A 14,037-nucleotide genomic window follows, 5' to 3' on the forward strand; every position below is an offset into this window, starting at 1 on the left:
TATATTGAGGTAAGGCGTAGCGAGATTGTCTATTTGGTCTTGTGAGGGAGATGGGGTTTATAATTGTCCAGTTGTGGGGGTTACCTTTCCATTTTGCCTCTAGTTTCGTTAATCGTTCTGTTATTTTTGTCATTTGTGTCCGTTCGTAGAGTGATTCGTTGGTTGGGTTATGTAGCGGGTTTTGACGATGTCTAATCTTGGTTACTAATCTAAGTGCAATTTGTTCTGTAGTTTGTATGTGTTATTTTTTGTTTTGCTGGTCGCATTAACTCTTAGTATGTGTCCGTAGTCGAGGTCTGCAAATAGATTTGTATATTTTAGTTTGCAGTTTTTGTGCTTATACCTCTGTTCTTGTACGTCAGGCCTCTGAAATGTTTAGTTCGTTTAATAATTTCAATTCTCACATTTTGTGCATGTTCTGTAAATTTGAGTATTAATATAATAATAGTATGTAACGGAACATTCCTAACTTTTATGACAAGTGACAAGTGACGTGTGGGAAGGGTGTCAGGCAGACGATAGTGAGTAGTTTCCGTCCCGCGCTTGAGAGAGATTCTCATTAGTTATATATTCTGATTCATGTCACGATAGAATTAACATGTGTTCTCGTTTCTTTTATTAAACTTCTGATGTTATACAGTAAAAGCAAAACTATTATAAATTGTTGACGTTTGTCTGAGTGTGTGTCTTCTCTGTGTACTGTCCCATCGCCGAGAAAACCCTAAACTTAACAGGATTCCCAGAGTTTCTAGAACCCACGCTAGAAAACCCGCCACAATCTGTCGCCCAACGTTGGCCCTGGATCAAGTCCTGTACCAGTTTAGTAAGTGTTTCAACCTGAGACTAAAAGACAGTAAGTGATTTTCCAAACGAGACCCTGAAAAGGTGCTTCATCACATAACCACACTTTATGTTTCCACGTTTTGGCGTTTTGGTTTTGTGGTTTCATTCGTCATTTACTTGTCATCAGTGTCAATTGCTAATACAGTGTTGCCAGCCATCCTGAGAGTAGGTCAGCTGTTAAACGTCAGTCAATTTCGTCGGTAAGTCAACGGTTCTTCCAGCTCCGAGTAGTTCAGCCGTTCACCGCACCATCTGACAGTCGACAGTTCCGCTAAGCAACACGGACCAGCACGGACTACGGAACACAGAACAGCACCATACGTCAATAATTAATCGAACGACAGCTGTTGTCTGTCAATCCTCATCTTTTCCCCACCTGACATACAGAAAAATAAATAAAATTTTTCGTGTTTTATTATTGTTTACATTTTACATTGGGATTTTTTGTATTGTTTTTGGAATTTCCATTTGTTTCTTTCACATTTATGCAACTTCGGTCTGGAAAAATAATAGGATCGACACAAGAAACAAACATGGAACAACAAACGCCAGTACAGCAGATAGTAATGTCTCCAGAAATGTTACAACAATTGTTATCTAGTCTGCGGACCACTGTTACTCAAGAGCAGGAAGCTCCAGTCAATCCATCCTCCAATTTCTGTGGTTATTAGTACAAAACGAGGGATGGCTAGTACGCAACAAGCTACTATGCAACCTAGAAAGAGCCGAAAACTCTATATCATTGACCCTCGAGAACATAGGGCCAACTAGAAGGGTTATTTACAAAGACACAACGGTGGCACGGCTAGAAGAGCCCAGTGGTTTGAGCACCACAGCACTCTTTACAACACAGAGAATAGACGAAGAAGTGGTGACATTAGAAGACCACAAACTGGACCACATTAGGGATAAGCAGTTCAAAAGGGAACTAGAGAGTCTACTGGTTGAATATGAGGATGTGTTTTGCAAGTCACCAAAATATATGGGCAAAACACAACTTATAGAGCACAAAATAGAAGTGACAGAAGATAAACCAGTAAAATGCCGCCCTTATAGAGTATCACAATCCGAGCGAGAAATCATTGACACTCAAATAAAAGAAATGCTCGATTGCGGAGTAATAAGACCATGCCACTCGCCATGGGCGAGCCCCGTTGTACTGGTGAAGAAGAAGGATGGCACCACGAGGTTCTGCGTGGACTACAAAAGAACTATAAACCCGGTCACCAAAAAATCATGTTACCCGATACCACAAATCGACGACATTCTCACATACATGGGGAATGCCAAGTACTTCACGACTTTGGACATGTTCTCGGGTTACTGGCAGATACCTATAGAGGAGTCATCCAAACAATACACGGCATTCACGGCACAGGGACATGGATCATACGAATTCAACGTATTAAGCTTTGGTCTATGCAATGCACCAGCAACCTTCCAACAACTTGCAGATAGAATATTTAGGGACCTAAAATGGAAGGACATACTAATTTATCTAGATGATATTATTATTTATTCAGAGAACTTAGAGGAACACTTAGCAAAATTACAAAAAGTATTCCAGAAAATGAGAGAAGCCAATCTGACCTTAAAACCGAGTAAATGCGAATATTTACAGGAAAAGATAAGGATTTTGGGCTACACAGTAAGCAAGGAAGGAATAAGCCCAGAGGAAGAAAAACTTGCAGGAATTAAGCAATTCCCCACACCCAAGAAAACAAAGGACCTACAAAGCTTTTTAGGATTATGCAATTTCTATAGGAAATTTATAAAGGATTACGCGGTATTGGCACGGCCCTTACATGAGGCCACAAAAAAGAACAAATTCTGCTGGGGTGAAGATCAAGTGAAAGCATTTGAGCTGCTGAAAGAAAAACTCACGTCATCCCCAGTATTGAAACATTACAATCCGAATGTAGGATGTACAATGCACACGAACGCCTGTATAGATGGAATAGGGGCAATTCTGCTCCAAGAAGGCAGCGACGGCCAAGACCACCCGATAGCATATATAAGCCGGGCCTTGTCAAAAGCTGAAAAGAACTATTCAATCAGCGAGCTGGAATTATTGGCAGCAGTCTGGGGGATGACCTACCTAAGGCACCTAATTTATGGACACCCTGTAAAAATCGTAACAGACCATCACGCATTTTGTTGGATTCACAATGTGAAAGATCACTCAAGAAGATTAGCACGTTGGGCTCTCAAGTTGGCAGAATTTGACTACACGGTAGTCTATAAAAAAGGCAGTAAGCACCAAGATGCGGACTGTCTATCACGGAACCCGGTGGCAGGATGGAGCGAAGTCGAATTAGATGAATTGGACGATATACCCACTTTCACGATATCAACGTTAGACATAGGAGAATTGCAGAACAAGGATAAGGCCATACTAGAATTAAAAACAGCAATTAGCAACCCCGAATCAACAAACGTTGACGCACTGACACGACGGAAATTAAAGAATTTTAGGCTAAGGGAGGGCGTTCTGTATAGAGCAACACAAACTAAGGAAGGATTGGAACACGCACTCGTGATACCCCGGTCACTTAGGGAGGAAATTTTGTGGGAAGCTCACAACGCACCTACCAGCGGACATATGGGGGTAACAAAAACCATAAGCAGACTTACTCCCAAATACTATTGGGATTCTATGACTAAGGACGTCAGAAATTACCTTAAAGGATGTAGGGACTGCCAAGCGAGAAAAGGGCCGACAAACGATAAGCCATTGGGGTTACTCCAGCCAATAAAAGTGGGCAAGGTATTTGATAAAGTAGGGATAGACCTACTGGGACCATTCCGGAGGAGTAACCAAGGCAAGACGACGATAGTAGTGGTGACAGACTACGCGTCAAGATACGCCATCACAGCGGCCCTGCCTAACGGGAAGGCAGGACCTGTGGCAAAGTTCCTATTAGAACGAGTAGTACTAATTCACGGCGTTCCTAGAAGCATCCTCAGCGATAGAGGCAAGGTATTCCAATCCGAACTAGTGCAGGAACTACAACAGATTATGGGTCTGAAAAGCACTTGTACAACGGCATACCACCCCTCGTGCAACGGCCTAACTGAACGCTTAAACAAAACGTTGGCAGACATGCTGTCACTATACTGCAACACAGAGCAGACAGATTGGTGCACTTATCTGCCTTTCGTGACATTTGCATACAATACGGCCAAACAAGAGACGACACGTTTTAGCCCATTTCAACTAATATTCGCAAGAAACCCCACACTCCCACTGGACGCCACCCTTTTAGAAACTGAGGACGAATCGAACACAAACGAATTAAGAGAGAAAGCTTTACTGTTAAGAGCAATTGCTGTAGATAATATCCACAAAAAACAGGAGAAGTGTAACATAGTTAGTTGAAGTTGTAACATTTCATTGACACGCATAGCTAAGTATTATTATTAATCGTATTGCATCAATCGGTTCGCTATTATAAGTATTTTATGTATACACAGCAACCTATATTATATTGTATGAGTAGGCATAATAGAGTACGATAAATATAAGCGATTTATTCAGCAAATATATATTGAATACAGGGAACTTGCCGGGGTATCATTTACTACCTTTACATGGCGATCCTAAAAAGTAAAAAGTAAAAGTTAAAAGAAAAGTGTAGTGCCATTGGTTGTGTTTCGTAATGTATCCGATGCCGACAAATCTGCTTAGGAGCTGAGCGTGGTATAAATGTGAGCTAAGATGGGGCAAACCAAGTCAAAAGATACCAAGCAAGAAGTAACGGAAAATGGCGTAGTTAACTCCAATTTTATAGTACAAGAAGCTGAGTACAACATCACTAAAGACGTCAAAGTGATTCTGTAACTTATTTTCGCTATGTTGGCAATGCTCTTATTGTGGAGAATTATTCGGGCTGTCAAGAAAAATATGAAGAAGCAGATCCGCCGCGACATGGCAGCAGTCTCTTTAGCATCTATAAGAGAAACGTAATGTTGAGTAAGTAAACGTAAGAGCTGTTCCGGTAAGCGTGTGCGCGTATGTACAGTGATAGTGATGTGCTGTTTATTGTGCACAAACTCAACAAACTCAAGTGTCTTCAGTGTTAAGTTCTTGTGTGTAACTGTGCAAAAGAAAAGTAAGCAATAATTAGTCGTAGTAAATAGTTTATTAAACTGGGTTTTATAATGGAACTTTTAAGTTGATTTCAATTCAGGCATTTAAAAATTTTATTATAGGTATTATTGTCTATATGACTATTCTGTAGTTACTATCTTTAAACTGCAGTATTTGGATCAATTTTATTATTTTTGATAAATGACTAGTAAAGGATTAACAGAAGTTAAGAAAATTTACGAAACTGCAAAAAGCTTTTCAAGTAATATCAATAAAGAATCTACCGAGAGACGCGGAAATTTAGACAGAGTAAATAAATTACTTGTACAGATAGGTTTAATCGAAAAAGAGTTAAGCAACTTTAAAACTCAAGTTTTAAAAGAGAGTCAGAGCCCAGAGGAATTATTGGCAGCAGCAGCGCCCTATATAAAAGAAACTGAAACTAAATTTTAATTCCAGACAAACACTGCTAGAACGTTTAAAAAGTATCGTTGAAATATCAAAAATGTCGACAAACACCGTAGAATTTTTTAGTTTGGCTAGTAAATTAGTTCCAAGTCAATTCGATGGTAACTCCGAAAATTTACAGTCATTTTTAGATGCATTAACTTTACTTAAAAACAATTGCGAAAATCAACTTGCTAACGCTGTAGCTTTCGTGAACAAAACGATAAAGAAGCCGCCAAATATGCTTCTGAAGTGGACGCATTAGCGCAAAAATTCCAAACAGCCTATATTACAGAGGGCGTACCAGCGGAAGTTGCCCAACGGTACACGGTTGAAAATACTGTGCGAGCATTTAGCCAAAATGTCAGTAGTGAAAGAGTTCGATTAATAATGGAGGCTGGCACGTTTTCTTCGGTACAGGAAACTATTACTAAGTTTGTGAATGTTAGTTCGTTGGCACCGTCTTCGGCAAATATTTTTCAGTTTAGGCAAAACAATTTTCATAATGCGCGACGTCACTTTAGGGGCACAGGTCCACGTAATAATAGTTATAACCAGCATTTCGATAGGAGTTTCAATAGATATTCTAACAGTTACAATAGAAATTCTAATAATTTTGGAAACAATAGAGAACAATTTAGAGGCAGTAATAGAAGCAGAGGCGCATTTAATAGAGGTTTTAATCGTGGTAACACATCTGCTAGGTACTATAGAGGCTCTAGTCCTAATTTTGTTGGCTTTTCGGAGTCGGGAAACGGATTGGAGCACCAATCGAGCCAAGAAGCGACTCGGTTGGGCGATATGTAACCATATATAGTTTTAGTCTGACATTTTCAAATTTTGTGAAAGTTGAGTTAGAAATGACTGGTTCAGTTAGTACGCTACTAGTAGACACCGGAGCTGACATATCAATTTTTAAACGTTTATCAGTAAATCCTGATCAAATAGTTGATTTTTCTCGAGCCCCTAGCATCAAAGGTATCACAGAAGACCTAACTAATTCATTAGGTGTTGCAAACACAAATATTTTTATCCAAGGGTGTACGTTACCTCACAAATTTCATATAGTTGATTCTAATGTTAAAATACCATGTGACGGAATATTGGGTAGAGATTTTTTAGTTGCTTACCAATCAATAATAGATTATTCTAACTGGAATATGACGGTACACTTAAAACACAAAAAGTTAACAATTCCAATTTTAAGCAGTCCTGAAAAGAATGTGTTCCATATTCCTTCTAGATGTGAAGTTATTAGAGAGATTGACGTTTTGAAACATTTGACACACGACGTTGTGGTGTTAAATAAAGAATTAAAGCCTGGTGTATACTTAGCTCGTAGTATAGTATCTCAAAAACATCCGCTTGTAAAAATCTTAAACACAACATTTGAAATTGTAACTGTAGACATGTCTAATCTTGAAACTATCAGTCTCGATAAATTTAACATTTACAACATAGAAACAGAAAATCAAGATAGACATGTTCAACTCTTAAAAGAACTTAATCAAGATGTCCCAGACTTTGTTAAAAAATATCTGCTACAACTTTGCGAAGATTATTCAGACGTTTTTGGATTAGAAACAGATAAATTAACATTTAACAACTTTTACACACAAAAATTAAAAGTTATTGACAAAAAACCTATTTATATTAAAAATTATAGAGCTCCCAGAGCACTTAAAGATGAAACAAATCGACAAGTCGAAAAATTCTCCAGAAAAAGCTTTTTTATATATGGACGATTTAATAGTAATAGGCTGTTCAGAAAAACATCATTTGAATAATTTAAAAAGTGTTTTTGAAACTTGCAGAAAGTACAATTTGAAATTAAATCCCAAGAAATGCAATTTTTTTAGAAAAGAGGTCACTTTTCTAGGTCATAAAATAACAGACAAAGGTATTTTGCCCGATGAAACTAAGTACGATATTATAAACAAATATCCGACGCCGCGAGCTGCTGATGAGGTAAAAAGGTTCGTTGCGTTTTGCAACTATTATCGAAGGTTTATACCAAATTTTGCAACTATCACATTACCTTTAAATTCGCTAACTAAGAAAAATGCTGAGTTTGTATGGTCAAGCGAATGCGAAAGTTCATTTAACCGTTTAAAGCAAGCACTAATTAGTCCTCGCATTTTGCAATATCCGGATTTCTCAAAACAGTTTATTTTAGTTACTGACGCATCTCAACTTGCTTGTGGTGCAGTTCTTTCACAAAATTTTAATGGTCAGGAACTACCTATAGCTTATGCATCTCGTATGTTTACAAAAGGCGAGTCTCACAAACCAACTATTCTTAAAGAACTCACAGCTATTCACTGGGCAATAAAGTACTTTCGTTGTTATTTATATGGACAAAATTTTTTAGTAAAAACAGACCATAGACCTCTTGTTTACTTATTCTCTATGAAAGACCCGTCGTCCAAATTAACCAGAATACGATTGGATTTAGAAGACTTTGACTTTGATATAGAATATATAAAAGGAACAGATAATGTAGGCGCAGACGCCTTATCTCGAATAAATATTTCGGATTTGCAGGAAATCAGAAACACGGCTCAAATATTAGCAATTACCAGATCAATGACTAAGACAAACCAAAATTTTAATAAACACACTACTACTGGGGATAAACAATTATCACGTACTGAAGAACCTCAGATTTATGAAGCCCTTAATAATTATAATGTATTGAAATTTCCTTCCTTAAGATTTGAAATTGATAAAGAATGCATTCACATTATTATTAATTGTCGCAAAAAGAGCGCTCGTTGTTGGCTTTCAATTACTAATGGCAATTTTTCATTACCGAAACTATTCTCTAAGCTGAATAACATGGCTGGTGATAGTAAGTTTACACATTTGCGATTGAATTTAAATGACAAGATTTTCACACGGTGCACCGTAAATGAATTAAAGGAAGTAGGGCATAAAATACTTTCAAAAGTTAAAATTGTTTTATGTAAAGAAAGAAAATTAATCAAAGACAATGACGAGAAACTTAACTTAATCAAAGAATTTCATGATGATCCTATGTTAGGTGGACATTGTGGCCAGAAAAGATTATTGAAAAAATTAAGGTCATTTTATCTCTGGAAAAATATGTCACGTGACATCGCTAAATATGTTAGGCAGTGTCATAAGTGTCAGGTAAATAAAGCCGTCGTTAAACACATAGAACCTTTAACTTTGACTCCAACTCCTCAAAAAGCTTTTGACATTGTCTGTATAGATACAATAGGACCACTTCAAAAATCAAATCACAATAACTGTTATGCAGTGACGCTTCAATGTGAACTAACTAAATACATCGTAATACTTCCAATACCCAATAAAGAAGCTTCCACAGTAGCACGAGCTATCTTTGAAAAATTTATCTTAGTATATGGACCTATAAAAGAAGTAAGAACTGATTTAGGAACAGAATACAACAATAAAATTTTTGAAAGTTTAGCAAAAATGTTAAATACGCCGCATAAAACTAGCACTGCGTATCACAGTCAGTCCATAGGTGGATGCGAGAGAAACCATAGAGTTCTTAATGAATTTATGCGAATGTACATTGATCAAGCTCATGCAGATTGGGATATATGGACAAATTATTACACTTTTTGTTATAATACGACTCCTAGTACTTATCATAACTACACACCTTTCGAGATAGTATTTGGTAAAAGAGCAGACCTACCTGAAATATTTAATGGTTCTCGTGTAGATCCTTTATACAATTTAGAATCGTATGATCAAGAATTTCGATTTCGGTTGCAGTTAGCGCAAAATAAAGCTCGAGACTTTCTTGAAAACAACCAAACAAAAGCGTAAGTTGTATTATGATCAGCAAACTAGTCGACTACAAATAAGCCCGGGAGATTTTGTGCTTATAACCAACGAAGATCGTCAAAAACTAGATTCTTGGTTTGATGGTCCGTTTGAAGTCATATTAATTGAAGGTCCAAATTGCATTGTTAAAGACAATAACAACAAGCAGATTAAGGTTCATAAAAATAGAATTAAGAAATATAATGTCTCTTGACAATTAAGTTTAGTTCTAAGTTAGATAAACAGGCCTGTCTGTAAATACTGTAACTATTATAAATATCGAAAGTACACAGTGTAAATACCCTAAATACTGTACGTACATTTAATTTATAGGTATATTATACTATTCTTAGCATTCATCGTGCCGGTAGTGTTCAACGTGCGAAGTGTTCAGTCATTAGTATTCCTACTGTTTTTTATTGTGGGCAGAATCTTAATGGGTCGTTGGTATTATTGTTGGTTTTTACTGTTCAAAACACATGAATTATACGCAAATTGGGATAGAAATATATTTAGGTTAGGTTAAGTTAAAGTACCACTGACTATACTTTGTTATTGCTATAGTCGGAAAAGTAGTAGGTACAGAGAAAATTTTGTCGTAAAAGTAACTATATTTTGAGAGTGTATAGCTTTAAGTACTAAAGATTGCAAATTTGTAATTAAATTAACTTAAAACAGTTTTAATTAACTTGGCATCAGTAACCTTTTTTTTAGTAAAGTGCCCTTTGCAAGTGGCCATAGCAAAGGTCATTCTCTAGGAAAAGGAGGTGTAACATAATTAGTTGAAGTTGTAACAGTTCATTGACACGCATAGCTAAGTATTATTATTAATCGTATTGCATCAATCGGTTCGCTATTATAAGTATTTTATGTATACACAGCAACCTATATTATATTGTATGAGTAGGCATAATAGAGTACGATAAATATAAGCGATTTATTCAGCAAATATATATTGAATACAGGTAACTTGCCGGGGTATCATTTACTACCTTTACAGAAGGACAAAAACATTTATGATAAATACCACAGAAATGGTGAATTTGAGGTAGGAGATAGGGTGAAAATATTTATCCCAATCAAGAAGGTGGGAAAAAGTGAGAAACTGCTGCAACGATGGTTCGGACCCTACAGAATAATAAAGAAACTCAGTGAGGTTAACTACGAAGTAAAACAGGAAAAAGGGAAAAAAACGGATATAGTACACATAGGGAGGATTTTACCATTCTATGACGAATGGACGTTGGGGGACATATCCGATGGGGATTCGGACGTGGAATGCAAGGAAGAGGAACAATGACTAGCACAAGTCGGTCGGCCTACATGGAACGGAGACAGTAATAAAAACAATTCTTGTAGGCCCGGCACGTCGGATACACAGCATGTGGAAGTATCGGCTGGAGCAACATGGAAAACACTACCAGAAACAATACTTTATGAGGGCACTATCCCATGGTTAGAACCTAAACTAAGCACAGAACCAGAGTTCAGACGGGTAGATAATTGCGAGAGCAATGGCCAACACATATACTGCAGGGCGAAAAAACACTTGGAGGAATTAGAAAGGGCAATAGATGTGGAGATGGACAAGTACAAAGCAGCCTGGTACCCGAAGTGGTCAGAGTCTGGGAAAACAAAACGTCAGAAACGAACGTTCTCACTAGGATTCATCGCGGACGGGCTTAATTACTGCTGCGGGGTAGCAACCCAGGAAAAACTTGACTCAATGTCCATGGAAGAGGACAAACTAGAAGCACATATAAATGCCCTACATGGTACTATGAGTAATACGCTGAAACTAATCAGCACACGTTCATGATAAAGAGCTTCGAAGAGGCGATTTTGACTGGTACACAAGCAACAAAAACATTTTGGCTCTAAAATGAAAGGACAAAAGAGCTGTACATTTATTGTCAACTTATCACAACCCAGAAGACTGCACTGAAGTAAACCGGCGTAATAAAGATGGCAGTGTTATTACAATACAATGTCCAATGGCATTGCGAGAGTATAATAGCAATATGAACGGTGTTGATAAATTCGATCAGCTACTTTCAAATTATAAAATTAATCGTCAGAGTAATAAGTGGTGGCACCGAATATTTTTCTATTTCTTGGACGCCTCTGTTGTAAATGCCTACTGTCTTTATAAAATGTTACCACTTGATAATAAAGCTTCGGCGAAAGACTTTAGACGGAATATTATAGATGGATTAGTTGCACATACTTTGGTGTCACTTCATTCAAGAAGAAAAAATATTGGTCCTGCTATCCAAATTAAGAAGTCCAAACCCTTTGTTCCGGATGAGATACGACTATGTTCAGTTGCTCATCAACCAGTCAGAAGTTCCAGAAGACGGTGTGGATTATGCAGTTCGAAAGCCAAGCCTGTCCGTACTGACTGGCAATGCTCAACCTGTCAAGTTCCACTTTGTTTAGGTAAAGAAAAACAGTGTTTTCAAATTTTTCATAATGTTAATGGTAATTAATAAGAATAACAAATAAGCAAGACCTATTTTTTCATTAAAGAGCAAATACAATATTTTTGTTTTTTTTGTTCAACCGTCGCGGTGGACTAAAATATGAACCACCTAAATTTGAAAAAATTACAATGTGTGTTTCAAAAAATGCATCAATTACCTTGTTTACATATAACAAGGACCTAATATATCATAATGTTTCTTCTGATTTGTAGAAGAAAAGTTGTTGCTCCAGTTAGTATATATTTTTGGTTTATTTTCTGCGCCGGTAAGAGAGAGGTACAGAAGAAAATGTTCCTTTCCAACTCGACCGATTCGAGAACTAAAAATAGTTAGAGCATCCTCGCCTAATTTACTACAGGACGACATATAATGGGATGTGGGAATCCAGCCCTGTAACAAACCCAAAATTTAAACCTACTCAAAAGTGCAGAAACGGAGAATTTGAACTGCCCGATTATTTATACAATGGTACGTAAGTTTTCTACTGATAATATTACAATGGTATAATCATAATTTATTTAAGAATTTTAGAGCATTTACCAATAAGTCACATTAAGTGGAAAAATCTGCAAGATTTGAAAAAATTTTGTGGGCCCGAGGCGCAGAATTATTTTTCCAATATTCCACATTCAATAAATTAAAATACCTGAAGCCTCTCTGACTCGAAATTAGTTTATAGTATCATGCAGGGTAAGTTTTCTATTTAAAAACAAAAAAAAATAATAAAAAATCCTGTTTTTTAATAGATGAAGCATGCAAGTATTTTGCTGAAAACACCATTACTTGAGTGTTCACTTAATGACATGGCGCCTTCTTAGAATGTCGCGCATGGACATGGCGCGTTTTTCCATTTTTTTTATGACGTCAAGTGAAAGAATGTTGTTTTTGTAAACATGCTACATGCTACATTAAAATCTACCTAATAGGTGCTACTACAAATGCTGAGTCGTCATTTCTACCCTAGTTCAAAAATCTAGTTAAAATTTAAACAAGACTGTAAGGAATTAAAACCTTTAAACTGGTTTTTCTCGAAATCGATTTTTTTGACAAAGCGCCTTTTTCCCCTGTGGTCTTCATATGTAAACCTACTAACCATTTATTATAATGTCTTCGTATGTACACATGTAACTTTAAAATTTGTATTAGGCTAAACGATATATTTTTATTTTTGTTAAAAATTTAGCGAAATATTAAGCGCACGAGGCATGCAAGGTCGCACCAGGATGCACCTAGTGCATCGTATCGTCGATGAGTCACCACCACCTGCTTTACAGAAATATGAAAAACAGGCGAGGAACAATAACAAACTACGTCAGCCGATCAATCGGGTATAAAATACGCCGATTTCAGCAGTATTGGATGAGTGTGAACCAATCGACAGTAGTGCGACAAGTCCTTAGCTTATGTATTCATGTAAGTACAATTAGTAAGAGAAATACCTAATAAGTTGAATTATTAACTTTTAGTGTGTTGGATTATGGCTGTATTATACGGATCCACTTATAAATGTTTGGTCAATAGACTTAAGTGTTTAATAGAAAACTCGATAGTGTTTGATTCCATCCTTAAAACTGAGATCCCGGCGCGACGTTTAACGTCGTGAGTCAGTTTAATTGATGAACCCAGAAGGGCTCATAAATTAAACGTGAAAATATGAATTGCGATGTGTGTTGTAAAGCTACAAACGCTTATAATATAATTGTTTCTTGTTATTGGGAGAAGAAAACCAAAATAATAACGACACCGCCTTAGAAGACGAAATAGGACAAGATGTCGTAAGTGAGACGTATAGCTGTTGCACTAATAATCCAAATATTGACGTGACATTAAGAATAAAGGAAGTGAATGATTTCTATGAAGCTCCAGTTGACAAGCGTGTCCAAAATATTACTGGAGTTGTTAATCAACGCGATAAGGATTGGTGGTTATGGAATCATGCTGTACGACACCATGAATCAATAGTGTTCTGTAATTTCCATTATGTTCTTGAGATAAGATCTATAAATTTAATTATGAATATTTGCATTGATTGTCATGAAGGTTTTGTTGATGAGTTTTACAAAAAAGTTGCTTATCACTACAAGGGAGTGTCTTTTTTGCTAGTGCATGAACATGACTTTTTTCATATGAATTGCGATGTGTGTTGTAAAGATACAAATGCTTATAATTTAAATTTTTCTTGTTATTGGGAGAAGAAAACCAAAATAATAACGACAGCGCCTTAGAAGACGAAATAGGAGAAGATGTCGTAAGTGAGACGTATAGCTGTTACACTTATAATCCAAATATTGACGTAACATTAAGAATAAAGGAAGTGAATGATTTCTATGAAGCTCCAGTTGACAAGCATGT

The 14,037-nt window shown here is 36.7% G+C and overlaps 1 long non-coding RNA gene across 1 annotated transcript; it reads left to right on the forward strand.

Annotated features, from left to right (window-relative positions):
• Positions 1-11,786: 11,786 nt before the first annotated feature.
• Positions 11,787-12,572, forward strand: LOC145731644 (uncharacterized). The gene is made up of 3 exons (XR_014178843.1): positions 11,787-12,153; positions 12,209-12,375; positions 12,432-12,572. It is a non-coding gene; the product is annotated as an uncharacterized LOC145731644 (long non-coding RNA).
• Positions 12,573-14,037: the final 1,465 nt, after the last annotated feature.

This window comes from Ips typographus, linkage group LG7, assembly GCF_016097725.1.
Source record: "Ips typographus isolate SLU linkage group LG7, UJ_Ityp_2.0, whole genome shotgun sequence".
Lineage (NCBI taxonomy): Eukaryota > Metazoa > Arthropoda > Insecta > Coleoptera > Curculionidae > Ips > Ips typographus.